This window comes from Crocodylus porosus, unplaced genomic scaffold (assembly GCF_001723895.1).
Source record: "Crocodylus porosus isolate Cpor-Errol unplaced genomic scaffold, CroPor_comp1, whole genome shotgun sequence".
Classification (NCBI taxonomy): domain Eukaryota; kingdom Metazoa; phylum Chordata; order Crocodylia; family Crocodylidae; genus Crocodylus; species Crocodylus porosus.
The window spans coordinates 45,733,589-45,740,287 of NW_017728886.1; the positions used below are offsets into that span (position 1 = coordinate 45,733,589).

The following is a 6,699-nucleotide window of genomic DNA, read 5'->3' on the forward strand; positions in this document are numbered from 1 at the left end:
CTGGAACAGCCTGCCATCAGAGGCGGTTCAAGCACCTACATTGAACACCTTCAAGAGCAAATTGGATGCTTATCTTGCTGGGATCCTACGACCCCAGCTGACTTCCTGCCCTTTGGGCAGGGGGCTGGACTCAATGATCTTCCGAGGTCCCTTCCAGCCCTAATGTCTATGAAAAAAAAAGTTTCTTTTCAACCTGTGAGAGCTCTACCAATCTTTGATTTCTCCTTTGCCTGATGAAGACCCCAAAAGCTTGCAAAGAAAAATACTTTCCTTGTAACTATTTAGTTGGTCTAATAAAATATATCAGACTTACCCAAAGAAACTTAGACCAACACAGTTAGAACCTATACCCCTCACAGAGCCCCATGCAGACAAAACTTTTGGGGTAGAGATATCTTTTTATTAGACCAACTCAAATACTTGGAAAAATGCCTCTTTGCAAGCTTTTGCATACAAACACCCTTCTTCAGGCTTTATGGGGCTTGATGGTTTTCTCTCTCCCTGTCTCTATCCCAGTCCAAGAGCCAGGGCCCACAACCTGAATGAATCGGTTAAAACTAGCAAGAGGAAGTCCTTGTTCACCCAACCTGGAATCACAGGCGACTGGTGCCATCTGAGTCAGGGTGGGCATGTGCCCCCCCAGTGGCCAGTCAGCGACCAGGGGCATCCCCCTGCAGCTGACTGTGCTGACATGGGGGGCGATTGTGCCAAATGGGAAGCGCGAGTGCTGCTCCCAGATGTGCCAGTGGCGCTCCTACAAGTGCCAGCAGCATTTCACCTGGCACTCCCACTTCTTGGCCAGTGCTCGCAGGGGGGGCACTGGCACTCCCGCCTGCCCCCCTGCTTGTTCCCTAAGTGGGAAGCGCTGCCTGCCAAGGGGTGCGCCAGTGGTCCCAGGGGGTGCACGTGCACCCCGTACGCGTTGCCCCTGCCTGAAATCACAGCCTGGAAGCCGTGGCCGCCCCATGCTGCAGCTGGGCCAGATTCAAGTGGTTACGGGGCAGTGTTGGAGGAAAGAGGCCGGTAGCAACGGAGCTGGGCAGCGAGGGATGCAGCCAGAGTCACCAACTCAGTTTGAATCTATTCCGGGAGGTTTCATCGCATGATGTAGTATTAATGACTGGTCTACTGTACAGTCCTGTGCTCAGGAAGGCAAGTGCACATTACTGCTACCTTTAAAAAAAACCCACTGGACTACCGTATAAATAGGCTTCAACCTTTAACATTTATGTATCTATCATTTACCTCCCGGGTGACTCTCGGCAGTCTCCCGGAGATGATCTCATTCCTGAGGGGTCGCAACCCGAGATGCTGGAGGCTGCGGGGGGCCCGGGGAGGGCGCCTCCCAGCCGCGCAGCGACTACGAGCGAGCGGACCAGAACCAAGGAACCAGCCGGGCGGGAACGGGTTACAGTGACCCCCAACACGCACGCGCCGGGCAGCGCCCCGCCCCCGGCCCCGCGCGGTGACGCAGGCGCTGCGAGACTCAGGCTGCGCGGTCGCGGGTGCTGCTGCGGGCTCGGCCCGGCCTGCTCCCGCCCTCGTTGCCGCTGCTGGGCGCTCGCGGCCGGGCCGGGCCCGGAGCAGGTGAGCTCGGGGTGAGGGCCCTGCTTGGGCCGGGGCCGGGCTCCCGGCGCCTGCTGCGGCTGCCTCTTTCCTCCACGCCGTTGTCCAGCCCCCGGCTCTGCGCTGGGCCCCGGCCGGGTGGGCCAGCCCTTGCTCTCGTCCGTGTTGCCCTGCTCATCGCCCTTGTCCCGGGCTGGCCTTCTAACAGGTCCACGCTGGCTCTGCCCACCCCAGTGGCTGCGGGTTTGGGTTGGCATCGTCAGCGTGGACATCCCTGCTGGGCGGACACGGGTTCGTAGATTCATAAGCTGTCAGGCTGGAAGGGGCCTCGGAAGGTCATTGGATCCAGTTCCCCTTATCCCCCCAAGCAGGAAAGAGACCTGGGTGACTGCAGCAAGTTGCCCTCCTGAAGATCTCCAAGGTAGGCGACTGTGCCACCTCTGGAGGGAGCTCATTCCACAGCCTGGACACCCTGACTGTGAAGAAGTTTTTCCTGAAACTTCTTTGGGTAGATGTGGTCTTTTAATAGGCCAACTAAATAGATGGGACAATTGTTCTTTGCCAGCTTTCAGGCATGAACACCTGTCTTCAGGCCCCTAGCTCTGTGGGAGCGGAGCAGGTGCAGGAGCTTGGCAGTGTAAGCTGGACCTAGCAGCAAGCCTGGGATGAAAGTAGGGGTGTCCAGTTCAATACCATGGGGATGTGCCCGCCGTCCATCGCAAACTCCTGCAGCAGTGGCCAAGTAATGAGTATGTTGGGTGGAGTATTCCAGTTAGTTTGGAGGGCTGGAAATTCATGAAGTCCTCTCCCTTAGATTTGGTACTGCCTGGCCTCATTGGTCTTGGCTGTACTCCCAAAGTATATTTTCCAAGTAAATCCCTTCCTAGGAAAGTATTTTAACCATTAGAGTGGGTATGGACTGGTTGCTAAACATAGGAACTGACGTAGCTTGTCTAGAGGGCATTTTTTCTGATCTGCTTTGGTGCTGTAATGTTCAGTAGACTGCAAAAGGAAGGGCCTTTTTATTCTACTTACTTTCTGGGAAATAAAAACACTCTTTATTCATCTCTGGTCTTAGCATGATGGAAAAGTAAATTGAAAAAAGGCACTGTATGCAGCAGACAGGTATGAATGTACTAAAGTAAACATAAGTTTTTCTAGCACTGGGTGTAGCTTTCATTCTGTCAATAGAAAGTAAACAAATATAATGATTAGGAAGATAAATTATGTGTCACGTAGAAGGCTTTCAATATGGGACAGGCTTCAAAAATGTTGTCCCAGCAATTGGTCTCAAACTAGTACTTCTACTGCCCTATAAAGCTAAACAGTAGTGACTTCCAGACTCAATTAACAATTCACATAAATACTTGGGACAGAAACATTAAGAACTGGAAAACAAATGTTAGGACATATTGTTTCTAAGGAACTTGCCACTCCATGGCATTGCGAAAGCTGGTCACTTGATTTTTAAATGGTCATTTTTTCCTAATTGTTTTTGTTTAGTGCTTTGAGATCATTAATATTATTGTTAAAGAAAAATACTTATATTCTACAAAAAACTCTGCACCGAATAGTAAGGTCTGGAAGAGATGAAATTTATGTTCTTTTGAAAAGTGCTGCAGTTGCTCTGTGTGCAAGTACAGATTTTTATTTTATTTTTTAAGTGCTAAAGGCTGGAGTCTACTCATCATCTTATCCTGGCACTCATTTGTCTTGCCAATTTTGAGACTTTTTTTGGTGACAGGTGGCATCATTCAGAAAGAATCACTGTAGCCAGCATCTTGTTATCATGAGCAGTTTTTAGTGTTATGGCTTATTAGGGCAAATTGCCTTTCCCTCTATTTTGATTACCCAAGGATATTTAATCCAATTTGTCTTCTGTATCCAACATTAGCAACAAGTAGATCATAGCAGTGTTGCTATAAATCACTGTCCTTTCAGAGATGTGGAACTGATATACTGCTATAATATGACTATATCTACCCTTATGTTTAAGGTGTGATTTGTAAGAAGTGAGCTTATTGAAGGCTTTCTGAATCTACATGTCTTAGTATAGGACCTGTACTCTAACTGGAGCAGCTGCAATCACTTGCGTGATATGTACACTTGTGAAGTTTTCGGTCTCTTGGAAAAAATGACCGGTGTGGTCCTAACTTGTGAAACTCTTGCTACAGCCTGTATATACAGGCTCTGTAGATTCTTTGGTTCTAAATGTTACTAGTATGTTCCATTTGGCATAATTTCAATGTGATTTAAAATATAAGACTTTTAGTCATTGTCATTAAAATGTTTGCTTCGTTATCTGAAGGAAAATAAGTATTAGTACAGCAACAATAAACTATAAGGCATTTTCTGAGGAATAATGTCAGCTGAGATGAATTGGAGTTAATGTACCAGTTGGTCATTAGGAAATGTCCAGCTCAGTTAGTCATTCCATTTACAGTATAAGATTATTAAATACGTCTTACTGGTACTTAATTTCAAGTTGTGCACTGCTAATAGGTTTCAGTTTACCATTGGACTTTAATTAGCAGTTGAAGCCCATTTTTTTAAAAGAGCAGTCTAGTTACTTTGGCACTAACCAAGAAAAAGAAAAAATATAGGAAGTATAATCAGTTCTGTCATTCTATAAATGTTATAGGTTGCGTAAGCTTTTTGTTTCAGAAACTAGAAAATAGTGCCTCCTCTGAACACGTAATGGCATTTGCTCAAGAAATACTTTTTTACAATAGTTTTCTCATGTATTTGTATATTAATTTGTCTAAATTCTAACATCAGTTGCTCCTTGCAGCCTTTTTTGTCGAAAACATTGTCAGGATATTGTATGCAAATTTTTATTTGCCTGTTAGCAATATTAGCTCTAACGTGTCTTAGTGAGTTTCTTATCAGATTTAGTCAGCTGGGGTGTAATGGGTTCAAGAAGCTTGCAGAGGATTAGAATAATCAGTAATCGGCTGAAGGCCCTGAACGTGTGCAAATTTTACTTACGTTGATTTCTATGGGAGTGTTCATGTTTTAGACTTAAGAGGATCAGGTCTTTGGTTACAATTTAGTATTCCAAGATCCTTCATATGTTCTGCTTCTCTATTCTCTTATCTATAACATTAATTATATCCCTTCTGTAGGCCAAATGTACTGCACTAATACACTAATGTAGAGCACTAATTTAAAATGCCACTGAACTATAATATAAAAAATATGACATATGACCACCCTTGTCAGGGAATCTGTCCAACACCAAGCATTTGCTGCACAGTGATCTAGTTTTTTTGTTTTATGAGTTACTGACAGACTGGGCTCAGTTTGCAGTGAAGTTGAATCTGAAGTTCAATCTTTTAAAAACAGATTAAAAAAAAATCAAAATACTAGGAAGTCCCATATTTTCCTTCTTGTATTTCAGGCATTCCTGATCATCTTGGCCCATTATACTTGGGGATCTGTGCCTCCTATTCTCTCTTCATCCAGGTCAAAGTCTTCCATACTTCCTGTGTGGCCTACCTTATCCTCACCTCCACCTGTTATTTTGCTTTCAGAGTACCAAGGGTTATTGTAGCTGTGATTGTCCAGGAAATATGGAAGAAGTGAGAGTATTTTTGGTGATATTTCTTGCTGAACCAACTGTATAGTTGGGAGATGTGTTAGATAACATTTTTGGTTACAAAGTATGTTCTGAGGAATGTGCAAGAAGTTCTTTAGAAAAAACTGAGAAAAGACTTGGCACTAGAGGCACACTGATATATAGGCCATGTATCGGATCAGCACCAATAAAAGGAAAATTAACATTATCAGCTATCAGCTTTTTTTGGCCAGTGTAGCCATTAATGTCACCAGTAAATGCTGTGTGTTTGCACACAGCTACAGGCATGCACATGGCCAGGAATGTACCAGGCAGCCTGGAGAGCAGCATCCTGGTAAGTCTGTAGGAGAGAAAGGGCATGGGGGAGGGAAGAGCAGTGTGGGGGGCAGATCAAGGCCCCCTCAGAAAGAGGGTGTGGGGCAGGGGCAGGGGCAGGTGCTGCCCGGGCAGGGTGGTGAATGGGATCCTGGGAGCGGGATGGAGCCATGAGCAGCTCATCCGGTGGGTGTGGGGGAAGGAGGGGCATCTGCCTGCTGCCCCAGGAAAGGCATGAGGCCATGTGCCCCACCCACCCCGATTTGTGCCCGGGGCAGAGGCGGGCTCAGGGTCAAGGGTTGCACCAGCCTCTTCCTGGTGGGTTGGGCCACCCCTGCTCAGGGCCCTCCACTCTGCTGCCTTACCCTCAGTAAATGAGCCCATCTCTCCCCCTGCCTTTCCCCCCGCCCCCACCAGGATGAGGCTGGTGCACCCCCTGGTCCTGAGCCCACAGCAGACAGCCTACCTCCACCCCAGGCACAAATCTGAGGGGGCACATGCCCCACCACACCTCATCCAGTGGTGAGTGCAGTGGCAGGGAATGCCCCCATACCTGCTAAATGAGCAGCCTTTGGCTCTGTCTTGCTCCCAGCCCTGGGGTCCCATTCACTGCCCTGGCTGGGCAGCACCTGCCCCTGCCCCACTCCCTCATCATGGGGAGCCTCGATCTGCCCCTCCCCATGCTCCTTCCTCCCCTTCCCCCCCAAGACTTACTGGCTTGAGGCTGCTCTCCAAGTTGCCCGGCTGCATTCTGGTATATCAGCTATCCAGTCGGTATTGTGTGATATGGCTAGTTTAATAATCAGCTATCGGTACTAGCCAAGAAAATCTTTATCGGTGCACCCCTACTTGGCACTCTTAAGGTATCTGAATAGTAAAAGGGAAAGCTTTTTCCATTTTGAGGGAGGAAGTTAGGAAATCTTTCAGGCTGCTCTTAGATACTAATAAAAGTAGAAATGCACGCAATTAATTTCAATTTAAATACTGTTTAGGTATATGTTCGAGGACTTCATTGTTGAACTATTTGCATATATATTAGCTTTGATGAGAGGTATATAAAGACTTTGTTAATGAATAAAAAACTCTCTTAGAATCACAGAATCATTGGGCCGGAAGGGACCTAGACAGATCATCTAGTCCGACCCCCTGCCATGGGCAGGAAGGAGCACTGGGGGTGGCAGGGGTCATAAGACCCCAGCCAAGTGCCTATTCAGTCTCCTCTTGAAGATCTCCAGGGAAGG

General features: G+C 47.2%; 1 protein-coding gene across 2 annotated transcripts in view; it reads left to right on the plus strand.

Annotated features, from left to right (window-relative positions):
- Nucleotides 1-1,512: 1,512 nt before the first annotated feature.
- C1GALT1 (core 1 synthase, glycoprotein-N-acetylgalactosamine 3-beta-galactosyltransferase 1) overlaps nt 1,513-6,699 on the plus strand; it is a 16,112-nt gene continuing 10,925 nt past the window's right edge. Inside the window, exon 1 of one of the 2 annotated variants that reach the window (XM_019533721.1) lies at nt 1,513-1,587. The gene's annotated coding sequence lies outside the window, so the exon portion shown is untranslated. Of the gene's footprint in view, nt 1,588-3,252; nt 3,336-6,699 lie in introns of those variants that run through there. The other variant, XM_019533730.1, reaches the window with a different exon arrangement.